The sequence below is a fragment of the Phacochoerus africanus genome, chromosome 9 (genome assembly GCF_016906955.1).
Source record: "Phacochoerus africanus isolate WHEZ1 chromosome 9, ROS_Pafr_v1, whole genome shotgun sequence".
Classification (NCBI taxonomy): domain Eukaryota; kingdom Metazoa; phylum Chordata; class Mammalia; order Artiodactyla; family Suidae; genus Phacochoerus; species Phacochoerus africanus.
This window is the reverse complement of record NC_062552.1, coordinates 22,412,889-22,432,815: the sequence shown is the minus strand read 5'-3', so window position 1 is coordinate 22,432,815 and position 19,927 is coordinate 22,412,889. Positions and strand designations below refer to the sequence as shown.

The window sequence follows — 19,927 nt, the reverse complement described above, 5'->3', positions numbered from 1 at the left end:
TTGACCCTCGGTGTTGTCTAAAGGATTAGTGGGCTACGGAGCTCCCTTGTAGCACATCCCGGGTTAAGGATCCCGGGTTGTCTTTGCATCCCGCTGGGCGTGCTGCTGTGGTGTAGGCTTGATCCCTGGCTGGGAAAAGAAAGTTTTAAACTACCTGTACCTCTACCGAAAGGGGGGAAAAAAAAAAAAAAAAAAAGGTAGACTGGTGCCTCAGGTACAAAACGACTGTGTCCTAAATATTTGGATGTGTTGTCCTGAATCTCTGTTCTCTGACGCTTCCACAGATGCTTAGGACTCCAGCTGCATATCTCTTTTGCATGCAGCCTTTTCAAGAGGGGATGCTCTCCCAAGCGCTACTCGGAGGGTCCGTTCGGGACAAGTAGAAGGAGGAAGAATGTTTCCCTGACTCTTGCTATTTCTTTCATTTTGGAGTGCAGCCAGGACAGGACAGGGCAGTGAGTGTGTGGGGTGTATGGGCACGTCCTGCCTTCTCGGCTCAAACTGCAAAGCATCAGTGAACATCCACGCCTCAGTCTTTTAGGAGAAGGCAAGGACACAAGAAAGTGGCTTGTTTTTTGACTGGGGCGACCTCTCCTGTACCTGTCATCATGGCCAGCCTCAAGGGCCTGTGACCAATGCATTTCAGAGGGCCTTGGGCCCAGCAAATAATGTAGCCAGTCTGTCCTACACTCACTGCTGGAGAATCCGGTGTGTTCTTCAAACCAGAGGAGGAAATTTTGTCCCCAAAGTACAAGACCTATCCAGACTTTCTAGCCTCTTAGTTTCAACCTTTCCCTCAATCCAGAGGGGAGAAAAGAGCCTTGACGTGGCCCATGATATCTAGTGTGAAATGCATGAAAACGAGATGGGAGGATGGTCAAGCGTTTTCGGTGACGGTCTTTCGAGCTAAAGGTGACTTATTTTCCAGCTCTCAGAGGTCTGTCTGATCTTAGCCCAGTGGTTGGTTTTTGTTTTTGTGTAGCCTAAGGCGTGGCAGAATAGAATAGAGGTGGAGGACAAGAAGGCCTGTTCTTTCTCCTCAGGAGTACGGAAGGGACCCTCTTCCTGGGCTCTCCAGAGGGGGAAGAGGGCTGCCTCTAGGCTGGAGGTGCCGGGGATTGAACCCGGGGCCTCGTGCATGCAAAGCACGCGCTCTACCACTGAGCTACACCCCCCACGGCCAGCCAACACCTTCCCTCTTTGCGGAAGACAATTTAATGGCACTATCTCCCGGCCTTGCTTCTGAGAACCTGCAACTGCTGGCATGAAGATCTTGGATGCTCAATTCCATTCTTTCTGAAGCTCCCTCACTGCCTTCTCTTTCACGGCGACACGAGGACAAAGGCAACCTCAAGCTAGGCAGAAAGGTACCGTGCCTACAGTCTATTCCCCCTGGTCAACCTACCCGCAGAGACCCGGCTGCACAAAACTCGAATAGAGGAAGGCAGAGAAGAGCCCTCTCCTAGCCCTGTCTCTTGGAAGAGTCTAGAATCCACAACGTTAAAAGAGCAATGAGGCGATCTGGCCCTACAGCCTAATTTCTCACTACAGATTTCCACGAGAAGGCACCACAGCTGCTGGAGGAATTTGCTGTCGGCAGAAGGGCTGGCACAGGAAAAGGACAAGACAAGCTAGAATATCGTTCTATGCCGGGACGTAAGAAGGAGCTCAAAGACAGTAGTACCCTCAAGAGTATCTAGGCGTCAAATCTTGGAACCACTAAGCATTAAAATGATTAACATATGAAAGGATGGCTAAAATAAGAATCGTTGAGTTCATACGGATAAAAAAGAAGAGAAAGAAAGAGGAAGAAAAATGGGAAAGAAAGAAGAGAATGCTTATCCTGCAAAAGCACACCAATTATTAAATGCAGAGGGAAAGATTACCATCACTTTCTCCTATCCTATCATGATTGATTCAGGCAAAATTCATCAATCAGTGCCAAAGCCATGGGTGAAATTTTGATAAGCAAAGATGTCTTGAGTTTCCAGATGTATCCTCACATAGTTCTTATGAGCATGGTAGCTTGACCATGTAGAAACTCAGCACAGAAGATCTTACCCCAAATGATCAGAGTGACGTCATCATAATGGGCACGCTGACATCCTGTGGCTCTGAGGACAAGCTGAGAAGGACACAGCAACCCTCCTGTTGCATTCTGAGCAAAGTGCATCATCATCTGAATCCAATCAGGCGGGAATGGCAGTCCAATCAAAACTGAACCCGACTTATACCAACCGACTTGTCACCTAGTCCTTACGAGATGCCAATGAACGAAAATGTCATGAGAGACAAGAAAGCGTTGAGAAATGGTCCCAGATTAAAGGAGGCCAAAGAAACAATAACGTAAAGGAAACGGGTCACCCTGGCGTGGTCCTGGATCAGGGAGTTTGGGGTTTATAGGACATGACCAGGACAATTAGCAAATGTTGAATATGGGTGGTGTATTAGAAAATAGTTTTGAACCAGCGTTGAAGTCCCCACATTTGACAATGTTACTGTGCTGACATAGGGAGTGTCCTTAAAGGATACAATGGAGAATGTTGGGAGAAGGGATATATTTGCCAAACTGTCAAACGGTTTAGGGAAAAAAAAAAAAAAAAATTATATGAGGAGAGAGAGATAGAGGGAGAGAGAGAGAGAACCAGTAAAAATGGCAGAATATTGCAGTAGATGAACCTGGGTATGCAAGGTAGTCTTTGCAACTGTTATTTTATGTTTGACATTATCTCCAAGACCAGGTTTTAAGAATTCCTCCTTTTTACCACCGCCTTCCTTGTTGAGCCAAAGGCTGCCGGAGGACATGAAAGGCAGCGCATGGTGATTCAGCCCCGAGTGCTGCACGTGACCCCTCTGGGATTTTAGACCTCCACGAGGAGATGGGAGTGCGTTTATAACATCTGACGACCCTACATGTGGAGGAGGGACGACGAAGAACACTTCAGAGCTGGCATAGGAGTTTGGTGGGTGCCATCTGTTTGCCTCTCCCCTCAGGGGAACAGGCAGCAAGAAGGTCCCTTTCCCTTCCCTGAGTGAAGCAGCCTGAAAGGCTTTGTCCCAAGTTAGACTTGGCCTGTTTCTTCTCATCCTGTCAAGACCTGGGGAGTCCCTCAGTGCTCTTTCTTTCAAAGCGAAGCCAAACTGAGCACATCGGGGAGCCTGTGTGCAGTTGCGTTTTTGGTTTTGGTGACTAGCCAGTGGTCTTGGTGCCTCTAAAGAGAGCAGCAGGAAGCCCCTTCTACCCCATTGTTGCTGCGAAGAGAAATGGGACATTTCATGATAGAACTTTTTTTTTGTTTTTTTCTATGGCCGCACCCAGGGCATATGGAGGTTCCCAGGTTAGGGGTCCAATCAGAGCTGCAGCTTCTGGGCTACATCACAGCCACAGCAACAGGGGATGGAAGCCACGTCTGGGACCTACACCACAGTTCATGGCAACACTGGATCCTTAACCCACTGAGGGGGCCAGTGATCGAGCCTGCAACCTCATGGCTCCTAGTCAGATTTGTTAACCACTGAACCCCAATGGGAACTCCCCCCGACACCCCAAACAAATTTTTTTAATAACAATGAGGTCACACCCAAATCAGTTTCTGATTGCCCCTTTTCTAGCCATTTAATGAAACTGTTTACCTGGTAAGTTAATTAAATAGCCTCTATACAGTAGCATTGGGAACAACATCAATAATTTAATTTCGGTTTATTTTAAATTTTATATAATTTTAAAATTTATTGTCCATTTAAATTTATTACAGAATATTGTCCTTATATTCCTTGTGCCTATCTTATATCCAGTAGTTTGTACCTCCCACTCCCTAACACCTATATTTCCCTTCCCTCCCGCTGATAACCAGTAGTCCATAGGCAATGTCGATAGATGATTTTAAAATAAGAGAAATGATTTTGCATCCTTCCCTTTGACTTCTGGTAAGCAATTGAATATCATAAATCAACGATACATACATCAATGGAACCAACAAATCATTACTAATGTTATCAGGGATATAAATTGAAGGCTGACTTTGATAAACTATGAGATATAAGTCCAAGGTTTTGACTTTGATAAACCATGAGTCCAGAGATTATAGTGAGGCTTTTTTTTACCCCCTAATATCTCCAAACATGGAGGTGCTGGGAGTTGAACCCAGGGCCTCATACATGCTAAGCACACACTCTACCATTGAGCTACACCCCATCCCTGCCAAACTTATTTCATTCATATTAGAAGTTAGTGGGAATTTTTTGAGTCCTGCGAAACCACTAGTTATTCTGAGAACTAATTTGCACAAGCTCTAGGGAGCATACCCCACCCAGGCTAAAGGACTCTTGTAAGAAGCGCCTACCAAGGTATTCAGTGCTACTGTGCTTGAGGTAGCATTAAAGTCAGAGTCTCCTGAGAAGACACTTTTTCCGCCCAGAGATTGGAGACCCACTATGTCTATCTATCCTTAATATCTGATGATTCAACCAACCATATGTTCTAGGATTATCTTTCTCCCTCTCTGCCTCCCTTTTTATTTTTCTCTTTCTTTTCTTTCTTGGATCACATTCTTGAAATCTATAGTATAAGTGAATTGTATTAAAGACTTTTTTTCCCCTTCTGGTACAGATGTCAGTTGCTGCTTATAGGTCCTCCTTGGAGGTTCTTTTCTCTGAGAGACAAGCTTTTCCCCTGGTCCTATCATCTCTCATCATCCTTTTCCTTCACCTTCATTGCAGAATTTACCCTGTGGCTCAGGCTTCTCCGGTCCAAATGCCATCATTATTACTAATGACTTAGGCATTTTTGTTGTTTCTCTGTTTTGAACATACATACAACAAATGTGTAATCATGGGGATGACATCAAAATTAACTGGTCTCCTGGATTTTTTAAAAACACATCCCACTTTCTGGAGTTCCCGTCGTGGCGCAGTGGTTAACAAATGCGACTAAGAACCATGAGGTTGCGGGTTTGGTCCCTGGCCTTGCTCAGTGGGTTAAAGGATCTGATGTTGCCGTGAGCAGTGGTGTAGGTTGCAGACAAGGCTCGGATCCCACATTGCTGTGGCTCTGGCGTAGGCTGGTGGCCACGGCTCCGATTGGACCCCTAGCCTGGGAACCTCCATATGCCGCAGGAGCGGCCCAAGAAAATGGCAAAAAGACAAAAAAAAAAAAAAAATCCCACTTTCTTATAGGAGTTTCATATCAAAATTTTGGAATCCAAGTGGAACTATCATAATCCATCACTTGTGCTGTGTTAACTGGCCTATTCTTATTTAAAGATTGAAAGATAAAAATATAAAATTTAGTTGGATGACTGCTCACATGGCTGCCGCGCCAGAGCCCAGCGAGCCTGGGAAGGGGAAGCCCTTTAAGCTCCTGGGAATTTTAAATGTCGAAAACACACCCTGTGCACAAGAATCAATATTACATGGTTCTTTAGGATCTGTTGTGGCTGGCTTTGGACACTTTTTGCGAACAAGTAGAATCAGAAGATCATGTGATGTTGCAGTAGGAGGATTTATCTTGGTAACTTTAGGGTGCTGGTTCCATTGTAGGTATAATTATGCAAAGCTAAGAATCCAGGGAAGAATTGCCAGAGAAGGAATTAAAAACAAGATTTTATATGAAAGTACCCACCTTGATCCTGAAAGAAAACAAACCAATGGGAGCAGCAGCAGGAATGGAGCAGTCTTGAGCATAGAAACATGCAGATAACCACTTCAGTGTGAACTACAGAAACAGTTTATGCCCCATGAGAGAGCTTTCAATCAAGTAAATAAAGTATGTATTAAGTTGTCTTTTTTCCCACAGGTTTATGACATTAAAACTTGCCTTAAAAACAAAACAAATAAAATTTAGTTGGAAAAATCTAGGAAAGTTGTAGGATAAGAAATTCCAATACACTACTCAGCATTACACTTTTTACTTCCTTTTACTCTAAGATTTTATATGCGTGTGCGCATAAGAGGATTATTGTGAGGGTTAGTCACAAGGTGCTATGAAATAACTCATAAAAGAATAATATCTTTATTGTCTGTGAATGTGTATCAGTGTTCACTACTTTACTGAAATGGTGACTTGAGGAAAATAGTTGAACATCGCTGGACATTTTATAAATTATCTGAACTTTCTCATTTTCCCTACTGACAAAATACCCCTGCAGCTGACATGCCATCACTGGTAGAGATTTGCCCTTTGTCTGGGGTGTCCAAACATTAAGGGTTCCAGGAGACAGTATTAGCATTCTTTTTTAAAAATGATTTTTATTTTTTCCATTAGAGTTGGTTTGTAGTGCTCTGCCAATTTCTACTGTACGGCAAAGTGACCAAGTCACACATACATATATATATTATTTTTCTCACATTATCCTCCTTCATGATCCATCATAAGGGACTAAATATATTTCCCAGTGCTATACAGCAGGATCTCACTGCTTATCCATTCCAAAAGCAATAGTTTGCATCTATTAACCCCAGATTCCCAATCCATCCCCCTTCCTCCTCCTCCCCCTTGGCAACCACAAATCTGTTCTCCAAGTCCATGAGTTTCTTATATGTGGAAAGGTTTATTTGTGCCATATACTAGATTCCAGATATAAATGATATCATGTGGTATTTGTCTTTCTCTTTCTGACAGTTCACTCAGCATGAGAGTCTCTAGTTCCATCCATGTTGCGGCAAATGGCATTCTTTTGTTCTTTTTTATGGCTGAATAGTATTCCATTGTGTATATATATATCACATCTTCTTAATCTGTTCATCTATCGATGGACATTTAGGTTGTTTCCATGTCTTGGCTATTGTGAATAATGCTGCAGTGAACATGTGGGTGCATATGTCTCTTTTAAGGAAAGTTTTGGTCTGGATATATGCCCAAGAGTGGGATTGCTGTGTCATATTGTAGTTCTATATTTAGTTTTCTGAGGTACCTCCACACTGTTTTTCATAGTGGTTGTACCAATTTACATTCCCACCAACAGTGTAGGAGGGTTCCCTTTTCTCCACAGCCCCTCCAGCATTTGTTGTTTGTGGACTTATTAATGATGGCCATTCTGACAGGTGTGAGGTGGTATCTCATGGTAGTTTTGATTTGCATTTCTCTAATAACCAGGGATTATTGAGCATTTTTTCATGTGCCTGTTGGACATCTGTATATCTTCTTTGGAGAAATGTCTTTTCAGGTCTTTTGCCAATTTTTCAATGGGTTGTTGCGTTTTTTTTTGCTGTTTAGTTGCATAAGTTGGTGTCTTTTAGAGTTAAGCCCTTGTCAGTTGCATCATTTGAAATTATTTTCTTCCATTCCGTAGTTTTTTTTTTTTTTTTGTGGTTTAGTATCAGCATTCTTAAATGAAGTATAAGTTCATTGCTGAGATTAAAGTGCTAAAAACTGAGAGCAGGTGAAAAAATAGGGTCATAAAGGTTTGGATTTGACAATATAATTCTTCTCTAACATCAGTAATTTCTTTTTTGCTATTCCTTGATATGGATACTAAATCACTTAATTTTGCCACATATTTATTGAACATTTCCAACATTTCCAAGCCAGCATCTCCTTTCCCCCAAGCCCCTCCCCCATGACCCCACAGCATGTGGAAGTTCCTGGACCAGGGATGGAACTCACGCCACAGCAGCAACCTAAGCCACTGCAGTGACAATGTGGAATTCTTTTTTTTTTTTTTTGTCTTTTTGTTGTTGTTGTTGTTGCTATTTCTTGGGCCGCTCCCGCGGCATATGGAGGTTCCCAGGCTAGGGGTTGAATCGGAGCTATAGCCACCGGCCTATGCCAGAGCCACAGCAACGCGGGATCCGAGCCTTTTCTGCAACCTACACCACAGCTCGTGGCAACGCCGGATCGTTAACCCACTGAGCAAGGGCAGGGACCGAACCCGCAACCTCATGGTTCCTAGTTGGATTCGTTAACCACTGCGCCACGACGGGAACTCCAATGTGGAATTCTTAACCCGCTGTGCCACAAGGAATTTTTTTTTCAAGCAAGCATCTTTGGTGTAACCTTTCATTTCTAGCATTGCCATTACTGTCCTATTTCACTCTCTTAAATCATGCTTGCACAAACTTTTCCCACTTTCCTCTTTATATTCCTTTACTTACTTGTTCCTGCTCAATATCAAAGTTAAATTCCTACCCGTTTCATTCCAAGGGCCTCATCATCACTGTTGAAGTCCATTTTCCCAAGGAACCTTTGATTGAAAGAAACAAAAAAGAAAGATCTGGCTCATGCAGGATCTCTTGAACCTGAGACAACAAACACAATAGATTCATATTAGCAAGACTGAGGATCCAATGATACTGTCATTGGCAGTATCATTGAGGGGCATGAAGGTAAAAGAACAGAAAGGGGATAAAAAGACATCCTCAGTCAGTTATCTCTTAGAAGGCTTCATTTTGTCAACTGTACCTTGGTTAATGAAGCAGACACGGACCAAGGTGAAGCAAACCTGCCCAGTGACTATTCCTTCCCCATGATTCTCCGCTCTTCTACCTGTAACCAAACATGATCCTATACAGTTACTGAAAGTGGGAAATGGCTTTTTTACTCTTTCTGAGCAAGTAAACTAAAACATTTAGTCTGGGTGGAGCATGCTCTCTAAAGGTCATGTAATTCACAGAACAATTGGTGATTTTGCAGGACTCACCAAATTCCCACTAATTTCTAATATGAATGAAGCAAGTCAAGCAGGAAGAGGGTGTAGCTCAGTGGTAGAGCATGTGCTTAGCGTGCATGAGTCCACAGGTTCCTTGGTACCTCCGCTTAGCTCTCTGGCTTCACTGGAAGCAACAAGAGTTGGTTGCTCTTTCAGCAACCTGTCATCCTTACCATGATTTTGAAAGATTAGTTTTTGTCATAAGGTATTATCCTTCCTCAGTACCCTCCCTCAGTAATTTATAGAAATTCATTGACCAGTTTCTGGAGTGAACTCTTCAGATCACTGATGTAGGGAAATTAGGGATTTCATGCTCTCAATTTCTCCTTGGCTACTCTCAACTGTTTTTTTACAATTTAAGTGAAATTGTGGCTCTTCTGCATAACTTCTAATCAAAAAGAAACACTGGAAAAATCACCTAAAGACTTTGGAGTCCAAATTGAAGTTATCAGTGGGCTAGAGAGGAGGTAAACTATTCCTGTGTCCACTGGCCATAACAGTGAAAAGACCCACTCACATTTCTGATTGTGCATTCATGAATCCTGATGACAGCGATAGATTGCCATTATTAGTCACTGATTAAGAATACTTACCATATCCTGGATATCATTCATTACACTGTCCTCCCAAAAGTACTATCTCTCAGCTCTTACCATAACCAAGTATTCAAAAGGTCATTCCACCATTCTATAAAGTCAGTTGCTTTGGGGAGAGGGGAATATGGTAAGACCAGCCAATTCCAGGAAAATTAGCCCATTGCCAAACTTTATTTGCTATAAATTGGCTTATTATCTCAGAAACAATGTTGTGAGCATTCCACAGCATTGAATAAGACATTCAGTAAACCCCTGGTTGGTGGTTTTGGAAGAAGCACTATAGGAGGTGAAGGTGAATAAGTTTCTATTCCAGTGATATATACACTAACATCCTAATACAAAAGTGGTCAAATGTGATGACTGTGACACCAGGGTGGTATCTCGCTCCCCCCATGGAATGACAGCATATGAGGGCCCAAAGTTTGTCTGTGATGTTGGTAGTTTAGTCACTCAGCAGTGTCTTGAATGACCTTTGGTTTGGTATATAGAAAGTATATATTTTGGTGTATAGAAGTCTGTATTGCTGAGCCTATATATGACCTCTGTTCCTGTCATCATGGCCACTTTGTTCATAAGCCCATTGCACGAGGACAGTGGTGGCTAAGCAGAAGATTCCAGACGTCAACAGAATGGGTTATCGTGTCAAAATGCCTACTAGATCCTAAGGAGGATGCTCTTTGGATGGCATTTACATGGAAATAAATATCCTTAGACTGTGCACATTTGGAGAATTCTATCTACTTACCTTTTCCCCAGAACTCTTTGTCACCATTTTAAAAATAATTCTTTCCAAGCTCCTACTCACCAGCCAAATTATTAGCCATTTCTCATGAATTAGTGTAAATCCCTAGCCTACATCTGTCCTTCCAAGCAAAATGAGCAGTGAAGTACCCTGGTTGAAGCAATGCCCAACTGGGAGGGCTTACCTTCATTACTGGCCTTCAGTTACTGGGGAAACGTCTCACATTTGTGTGGTCTGGGCATGTGAGCAGAACCACCTATAAACAAGGCCTGTTTTTTTTGTTTTTTTTTTTTCTCCTTCTTTAGTTATAAGGAATTCCCTATGAAGCTATAGGAGTAGGTTGAAGAATGGAGGATTGTACTAAGAGGAGGAGCCATGGAATACAAGCCACTGTCTCATGCAAATTACTCATGTGTGTAGGGCCTGCTCATATATTCTGTTTCTACTTGAAAATGAAATGATGCTGTGCATTATTTAATTACGTCATAATGCTAAACGATTTCCTTGCCTGAAAACAAAGGAGCCAATCAAAAACTGATATGGTTGTAGTCTTGTTTTCATTTTTAAAGAAATTTGTGTGAAGAAATTCTGCTGAAATGGGATACACTATTTCAAGATTTGTTTATTTATTTACTTATTTTTCCAGTGTATAGCATGGGGACCAAGTTACACATACATGTATACATACTTTTTCCTCCCATTGTTGTGTTGCAGTGTAAGTATCTAGACATAGTTTTCAATGCTACATGGCAGAATCTCATTGTAAATCCATTCCAAGAGCAATAGTTTGCATCCATTAACCCCAAGCTCCCAATCCCTCCCACTCCCTCCCTTGCCCCCTAGGCAGCCACAAGTCTATTCTCCAAGTCTATGATTTTCTTTTCTGTGGAAAGATTCATTTGTGCTGTATATTATATTCCAGATATAAGTGATATCATGTGGTATTTGTCTTTCTCTTTCTGACTTATTTCACTCAGTATGAGAGTCTCTAGTTCCATCCATGTTGCTGTAAATGGCATTATGTCATTCTTTTTTATGGCTGAGTAGTATTCCATTGTGTATATATACCACATCTTCCAAATACAATCATCTGTTGATGGACATTTGGTTTGTTTCCATGTCTTGGCTATTGTGAATAGTGCTGCAAGGAACATGTGGATGCATGTGTCTTTTTTAAGGAAAGTTTTGTCTGGATATTTCCCAAAGAGTGGGACTGCTGGGTCATATGGTAGTTCTCTGTATCATTTTCTAAGGTACCTCCATACTGTTCTGCAAAGCGTCTGTACCAGCTTACATTCCCACCAACAGTGCAGGAGGGTTCCCTTTTCTCCACAACCCTTCAGCACTTGTTATTTGTGGACTTATTAATGATGGCCATTCTGACTGGTGTGAGGTGGTATCTCGTGGTAGCTTTGATTTGCATTTCTCTAATAATCAGGGATGTTGAGCATTTTTTCATGTGCTTGTTGGCAACATCTGTATATCTTCTTTGGAGAAACGTCTATTCAGGTCTTTTGCCCATTTTTCCGCTGAGTGGTTGGCTTTTTTGCTGCGGAGTTGTATAAGTTGCTTGCATATTCTAGAGATGAAGCCCTTGTCCATTGCATTGTTTGAAACTATTTTCTCCCATTGTGTAAGTTGTCTTTTTGTTTTCTTTTTGGTTTCCTTTGCTGTGCAAAAGCTTGTCAGTTTGATTAGATCCCACTAGTTTATTTTTGCTCTTATTTCTGTTGCCTTGGGAGAATGACCTGAGAAAATATTCATGATGTTGATGTCAGAGAGTGTTTTGCCTATGTTTTCTTCTAGGAGTTTGATGGTGTCCTGTCATATATTTAAGTCTTTCAGCCATTTGGAGTTTATTTTTGTGCATGGTATGAGGGTGTGTTCTAGTTTCACTGATTTGCATGCAGCTGTACAGGTTTCCCAGCAATACTTGCTGAAAAGACTGTCTTTTTCCCATTTTAAGTTTTTGCCTCCTTTGTCAAAGATTAATTGACCATAAGTGTCAGGGTTTATTTCTGGGTTCTCTATTCCGTTCCATTCGTCCGTATGTCTGTTTTGGTACCAGTACCACATTGTTTTGATGACTGTGGCTTTGTAATATTGCTTGAAGTCTGGAAGAGTTATGCCTCCTGCTTGATTTTTGTTTCTCAGGATTGCTTTGGCAATTCTGGGTCTTTTGTGGTTCCATATAAATTTTTGGATTGTTTGTTCTAGTTCTGTGAAAAATGTCCTGGGTAATTTGATAGGGATTGCATTGAATCTGTAGATTGCTTTGGGTAGTAAGGCCATTTTTACAATATGAATTTTCCAGTCCATGAACATGGAATATCTTTCCATTTCTTTACATCTTTTTTAATCTCCTTGATTAATGTTTTATATTTTTTGACATATAAGTCCATTACCTCCTCAGTGAGGTGTATTCCCAGGTATTTGATTTTTGGGGGTGCAATTTTAAAAGGTATTGTATTTTTGTATTCCTTTTCTAATATTTCATTGTTAGTATACAGAAATGCAACTGATTTCTGAATGTTAATCTTATATTCTGCTACTTTGCTGAATTTGTTAATCAGTCCAGGTAGTTTTTGGGTTGAGTCCTTAGGGTTTTTTCTATGTATAGTATCATGTCATCTGCATACAGTGACAGTTTTATCTCTTCTCTTCCTATTTGGATGTCTTTTATTTCTTTTGTTTGTCTAATTGCTCTGGCTAGGACTTCCAAAACTATGTCGAATAGCAGTGGTGAGAGTGGTCATCTCTGTCTTGTCCCAGATTTGAATGAGAAGGCTTTCAATTTTTCTCCATTGAGTATTATATTTGCTGTGGGTTTATCATAAATGGCTTTGATTATGTTAAGGAATGTTCCCTCTATACCCACTTTGGTGAGAGTTTTTATCATAAATGGATGTTGGACTTTGTCAAGTGCTTTTTGTCCATCTATTGAGATGATCATGTGGCTTTTGACTTTTCTTTTGTTAATGTGGTGTATGACATTGATTGATTTGCATATGTTGAACCATCCTTGTGAAGCTGGGATGAATTCCACCTGGTCGTGGTGTATGATCTTTTTTATATATTGTTGGATTTGGTTGGCTAGAATTTTGTTGAGAATTTTTACATCTATATTCATCAAAGATATTGGCCGATAGTTTTCTTTTTTGGTGGTATCTTTGGTTTTGGAATTAGGGTGATGGTGGCATCATAGAATGTCTTTGGGAGTGTTCCTTCTTCTTCAACCTTTTGAAGAAGTTTGAGGAGGATGGGCACCAGATCCTCTTTGTATGTTTGGTAGAATTCGCCTATGAAGCCATCTGGTCCTGGGCTTTTCTTTGTAGGGAGTGTTTTTAAGGTGTATTCAATTTCATTTCTAATGATCGGTCTGTTCAGTTGGTCTATTTCTTCTTCATTCAGTTTTGGCAGACTGTAAGATTCTAGAAAGTTGTCCATTTCTTCCAGATTGTCAAGTTTGTTGGCATATAGTTGTTCAGAGTCTTCTCTTATGTTTTTTGTATTTCTGCAGTATCCATTGTGAATTCTCCTTTTTCATTTCTAATTTTGTTTTTTGGTTTCTCCTCTTCTTAGTGAATCTAGCCAGAAGTTTGTCGATTTTGTTTACCTTTTCAAAGAACCAGCTCTTGGTCTTATTAATTTTCTCTATTGTTTTTCAAATCTATATTTTATTGATTTCCTCTTTGATCTTTATGATTTCCTTCCTTCTGCTGACTTTAGTTTTTGTTTTTTTGTTTTTTTGAAATTTGTGTGAAGAAATTCTGCTGTGATGAGATACACTATTTCAAGGTTTCTAACTTTTTAAACAGTTGCTCTCCTGTCAGTTGGGAATATTGTCTCGAGTGTTTAGTCTAATAAAATTTATATACTCCGTATTCTTTTAGTAAATTCACCACATCGTTGGATTCCATTTCTCAGCATTTTTGGAGAATGTGAGCAAGGAAGTATCAAAAAGAAGAGAAAAATAGGGACCCCTCCCCCATAATATTTTCTTTAGTTTCTGAGCTGTGTGTGTGTCAACTGACAGGATGCAGAGAAGCAGAAATTCTTTCCATTGAATCCCTCACTATCCACTCTGTTCGAATTCTGCCACCTTTAAACGTTTATCTCATGCTATCAGGAATTGGATCCAACTGCAACATGTGGAAGGCAAAAGATCTCAAGTCTTTGGGGGCAGGCAAATATATTGGCCGACTAGATAGCTCTACTTAAAGAATCTGAAACCTTCCAAAAACCAGTTGAAAACAATCTAAATCAAAAAAAATGTCAAGAATATCTTATCAAGTTGCCAAAATAGCTCCGTTGGGAGAGTGTTAGGCTGAAGATCTAAAGGTCCCCGGTTCAATCCTGGGTTTTGGCACAGGAGGTGTTTTGGTTTATCCGGAATATTTACTCCGATGATTCCCACGAATATTGGGTTCTTTCAACAGGCTAAAGCCTAATTGCTCAGTGATACAATGCTGCGCTATAGTTCAGCCAGGAAGAAGTTCACACCTTATTTTCTGATTTCCTATGAAGTGCAAGTACTGCTAATAAAAATAACAATAAAATGTTATGGTATAGAAATGCGGGAGACACTGAAAGACTTGAGGCATGACCACTGAGCCACTGCAATGCGTATCGCGCACAGAGGCAATGAGATGAGAAAAGCGTGCCACATACGTCACTGTCGCAACTACTCTCTGATGAAGCCTAAAAGCAGTGGTAGACCATGTGTAAAGGAATGAAGTGGCGATGTTCGAATAAAACTTCATATACGAACATCGAAATTTGAATTTCATATGAACTTCACGTGTCACCCTATACTATTTTTCCCTTTATTTGTTCAACCTATTAACACAAAAACGGTGCTCGCTTAGGCAGCACATACACAAAACTGGAAGGCATGCAAATTCGTGAAACTCCAAAACTATTCTTAGCTGGAACGCAGTAGTTTACCAGCCACTAGGGTAGAAGATCCCATTGAAATACTCATTATACAGGCAAAATTTCAGTTAGAAATAACCGGAGAATAAACGCAAACAGCCGGGACCTGAATCCCTAAGGGATTGAAACTTTGTTTCCCCAGATTAAAAATTCTAAAATTGAACTAGTGAGCTGTAGGTCTAACTAGTGGATATGTAGATAAAGGGATCACTGTGCTAACAATTTCAGGTTCTGGAAACACAAAGCAGATAGATATTGGCATTAAATATTATTCCACAAATGAAAACGTGCCAGGTGTGGGGGTGTAGCTCAGTGGTAGAGCGCGTGCTTAGCATGCACGAGGCCCCGGGTTCAATCCCCGGCACCTCCAGTTCTCCACCTCTCCTCAGTAGAGGAATGAGACCAGCTTGATTTAGCAATTCTCTATCTTACTTTGCCTACACCACACTCTGAATTTTATTATCCTGGCCCTCTTTCTAGCCACTCTGACCAATCACTGCTAGGTTGGCTAAAGTCTTATTATACTACAAACCAAAAACTAACCACTCTGGAAAACTAACTAACCACTCTGGGAATCACCTGAGAGACCATCTTCTTGAAAGATACTGCACAGCACCCCCACCTCATCTTTCACATACTTCAAACCAGCATAAGGAATCAGTTCAGGAAGTTTTTTTATCCTGGATTTTTTGCTTGATTAGTCAGCACATTACTGCAAATAACCCATTATGCCTTAGCCCCTCCCCATCAATGAAAGCTTAATTTATGAATGATCACACTTCCACCTAAAACTGGTAGGACCAATTTTGGTCTTCATTTTTTGGAATCACTTCTATCCTCTTCATGTTGAGCTACTACCTCATTTATTTTGGGGGAAAAAAAAGTCAAATAAATCTAGTTAGGTATCCAGTAAGTTAGGTTTAAATATAAGTAATGTAATTTTAAATAGCTTTGAAATTCATAATGTCAAACTGTAAATTTAAAAAGCAGACAGTTAAAAGGATTTAAATATAACAAGATATAGAAATAGGAGTTCCTGTTGTGGCTCAGCTGTATGAACTCCACTAGTTTGTGGTTTCGATCCCTAGCCTCACTTAGTAGGTTAAGGATCCAGCATTGCCATGAGCTGTGGTGTAGGTTGCAGACACGGCTGGGATCTGGTATTGCTGTGGCTGGCATAGGCTGGCAGCTACATCTCTGACTGGCCCCCTCGCCTGGGAATTTCCATATGCTGCAAGTGGGGCCCTAAAAAGCAAAATAAAATAAAAGATATAGAAATAAAGACATACTCATAATTTCTCAGCTCTTCATGCACTTTTGAGTCAGAGTTGACAAATTAGCTCTAAAATGTGACGTGCTGCAACATGGTCCCTCTGCATATGACTATGTTTAAAACCATAATATGTCACCCATATGTTATACCTCCTTGACTTAAAAATTATTTTGATCTGAAGGCAGTTATGATGCAGCAGGCACACACACAAAAAGCTCTCTCTACCCTCCCAAATCTGCTCAAAGACTGGTATAAATTCTCCTTTTACTGGAGACAGACTCTTATCAGCCCAGAGAGGCACCAGCAGAATCTGCAAACACATCTTACTCCATTAGTTTCCTCCCATAAATTTAATTTCCCACAGTTTGCTGCCCTTGGAAGAGGAAAACTGCTTTCCTCTATCCTGACATTTATCTACAAATGTATTGTTCTTTGCTGAATATACTACATAAGCTGCCACTCTAAGCAGCCACTTTGAGTTACATTTTGTTTAGGTTTCTCTAGTTTAACACCTACTGTGCACATTAACAAGTTCTGTTTTTCTCTTGGTAAGCTGCCTTTATGTTAAAGAGTGCAGATGAAAACCTAAGTCGGGTAAAGTTTTGTCCATCCTGTCCTAGTATGCTGCCCTCTCCGCATACTGTACACAAAGCAAGTTGACCAGCACCCCCATTATATCTACTTACTATTAAAATGAGTCGAGCCCTCTGATCATGCATTTGGGGGTGAAAGTAATTACAAGATTCTCTAAAATTTGTAAACCCTGACTTTCCATTTCTAGACTTATTCTTGGAGAACCAGTAGCAAATAATGGAAATCAGCAGGAAGAAGTATTTCCCCAAATTTCTTGGATTATGAGAGAGCGTTGTTCAGAGGCAGAATGCATGAAATGAACGACGGATTAAATTTCTCACACCTTTATTCCTGCCCTTCTCTTTCACTCTCTTAAACCTTGTCTGCACAAATGTTTCCTACTTTTCTATTTATATTTCTTTGCTTGCTTTTTCTTCCTCATAACAAAGTTAACTTCATACCCATTTGCTTCTGACCCTTTTCTCCTCCAAAGTCCTCATCATCATTGGTGATATCTTTCTTCCCAATGAACATTTGATTGAAGGAAACAAGAAATAAAGATCTGGCTCATTCAGGATTTCCTGAACAGCAAACAAAAAACTTGGTAGGTTCACATCATCAAGCTTGAGCAATCAATTCCATTGGGAGTATTACTGAAAAGCAGGAAGGAAAAAGAACCGAAACAGAATGGTGGCGGGGGGGGGAGGCATTTTCAGTCAATTCTCTCTTAGAAGGCATTATTTTTGCAACTGTTCCTGGATTAATTAAATAACCTCAGGCCAGAAAGAAACATACCTGTGCAGTTGTTGCTTCTCTTCTCTTCTACCTCCAACCAGAAATTATCTTGTACAGTCACCAAAATATAGTGGACAATGGATCTTCACTCTTTTGAAGCAAGTAAACTGGTATACTCTACAGGACAGAATTAATTATTTTTCCCAGCAGCTCAGTGTTTCCAAGATTTAAAGAAGTGGAGTGGCATGGGAGGGGGGGATTTAGTGAATCCACACATGTTCTGGTGTAGACAAAATAGTGTTAGCCATGCTTACTAAGGTGTGAAAAGTGGTCAGATTTTGTCATAAGCAATTCTCATCCCTCAGCTCATTTGCACAAGTAAGCTGACCATACCCTCCTCCATCTAGTTCCTGAAGTGAATTCTTCAGAGCACTGCCATAGAAAAATTAGAGATTTTATGCTCTCAAGTTCTCCTGGGCATCCCCTCCACAACTGTTCTTAACTCTTTAAATGAAATCATGCCTCTTCTGCATAACTTCCAATCACAAAGAAAATTCTGAAAAAACATCTAAAGATTCTGAAGTCAAAGTTAAAGTTAAGGTGTAGACAGGAAGCAATGTATGACTGTGTCCATTAGCCCTAATAGTGAAAGGAACCATTCCTACTTCCTCTTTCCAATTCCTGCATTCGTGAACCCTGATGAAAGAGAGCATATATTGGTCATTGAATCAGGGCATGTACCTTGGCCTGTCCCCCAGATTATTGTGTCTCAGCTCATACCATTACCAAGTATTCAAAAAGTTATTCCACCATTGTATCAGACCAGCCGCTTCGGGGTGAGGGAGTATGGTAAGACCAGAAATTTTCAGAACATTAGCCCATTGACTTCAGTTGTTATAAACTGACTTATTGACTCAGAAACAATGCTGTGGAGTGCTACTGATAAGACCTTCAGTAAATTCAGGAATGGTGGTTTTGGCAGAAGCATTGTGGGAGATGAAGACAAACCTATACGCAGAATAAGTGTTTATTCTGGTAAGAATATGAAATAACTTTCTAATATAGAAGTGGTCAAATGTAATAAACATGACACCAGGGTGGTATCTGGCTCCCTCCATGGAACAAGAGCATGTGAGGGCCCAAGTTTTGTCTATGATGTTGGTAGTTTAGTCACTTTGCAGTGGTTTAATCTAGATCTATTCTAGTGCATAGAAGTCCATGTGATTGATGCCACACATGACCTTCATTTCTGTCACCATGGCTGCTTTGTTCATAGCCTATTGGACAAGGACAGTAAAGGCTAAGCAGAAGCTTTCAGACATCAACAGAATGGGTCATTGTGTCAAAATGCCTATTAAGATCCCCATCTGAGGAGGTTGCTCTTTGGAGGGCATTTACATGGAAAAAAAGTATTTTTAGACCTTGCATATTTAGTAAAATCTACCTACCTGTCTCTTTTCCAGACCTCTCTGTCACCATTTTTTCAATATTTTCCTTCCAAGCCCCTAATCATTCAGCCAATCTATTAACTATTACTCATAAATTAGTGTAGATCCTTATCCTACATCTGTCCTTCTAAGCAAAACAAGCAGTCAGGTGCCCTACTTGAGGTAATGCTCACCAGGAAGATTTGCCTTCATCACTGCCCATCAGGTACTGGGGAGGCTTCTCACAAATGTGTCATCCCAGGATATGAGCAGAACCACTTATAAACCAGGTCTGTTTTTTGTTTTTGTTTCTGTTTTTTTCTGTTCCCCCATCCCCAATTATAGGGAACTCACTGTAAGCCTATGATGTGGGTTGACAGAATAAAGACATGAAATCTAGGAACCATGGAAATGAAATAAAATGAAATTTAGGAAACGTTCTCATGAAAATTGCTCATGTGCATAGGCTCATGTATATGTACACATATGTAGAGAAGTCAAAAAAAAAAGAGAGAGAGAGAATTGGAGACAAGTGAATATTCCAACCTGGGAGTCTTCCTGATGAAGGTTAGAACTGATGCTCTGATAGTCTGTTTGTGAGCATACCTTGCAGTGGACTGACTGGAGTGGAACGATCTTAATAGCAGAAATCCTTTCTGGCCTCACATTCAGATGTCCTTGTGGCATAGGTGTAAACATGAATCAGTCTTGGTCCTGCTGTATAGCACTGGGAACTATATCTAGCCACTTATGATGGAGCATGTTGGAGGATAACGTGAGAAAAATAATGTATATATGTGTGTGGCTCGGTCGCTTTGCTGTATAGTAGAAAATTGACAGAACACTGTAAACCAGCTATAATGGAAAAAATATAAATCATTAAAAAAGAAAAAGAATCAGTCTTGGATTTTCCGAAATAGTGAAGTTAAGTACAGTTAACTTTGTCCTACCAATCATTTGATCCTATGATACCTAGGAAACAGAGCAATCTCAGTTATAAC

The 19,927-nt window shown here is 40.6% G+C and overlaps 4 non-coding genes and 1 pseudogene across 4 annotated transcripts; 3 read left to right on the top strand and 2 right to left on the bottom strand.

The window, feature by feature from the left end:
• Positions 1–1,103: 1,103 nt before the first annotated feature.
• On the bottom strand, positions 1,104–1,175 carry TRNAA-UGC (transfer RNA alanine (anticodon UGC)). The gene has a single exon. It is a non-coding gene; the product is annotated as a tRNA-Ala (tRNA).
• Positions 1,176–4,123: 2,948 nt separating this feature from the next.
• On the bottom strand, positions 4,124–4,198 carry TRNAA-AGC (transfer RNA alanine (anticodon AGC)). The gene has a single exon. It is a non-coding gene; the product is annotated as a tRNA-Ala (tRNA).
• A 1,107-nt stretch (positions 4,199–5,305) lies between these two features.
• Positions 5,306–5,495, top strand: LOC125136228 (cytochrome c oxidase assembly protein COX20, mitochondrial-like; annotated as a pseudogene).
• Positions 5,496–14,279: 8,784 nt separating this feature from the next.
• On the top strand, positions 14,280–14,352 carry TRNAF-GAA (transfer RNA phenylalanine (anticodon GAA)). The gene has a single exon. It is a non-coding gene; the product is annotated as a tRNA-Phe (tRNA).
• An 864-nt stretch (positions 14,353–15,216) lies between these two features.
• TRNAA-AGC (transfer RNA alanine (anticodon AGC)) lies at positions 15,217–15,288 on the top strand. Its single transcript has one exon. It is a non-coding gene; the product is annotated as a tRNA-Ala (tRNA).
• Positions 15,289–19,927: the final 4,639 nt, after the last annotated feature.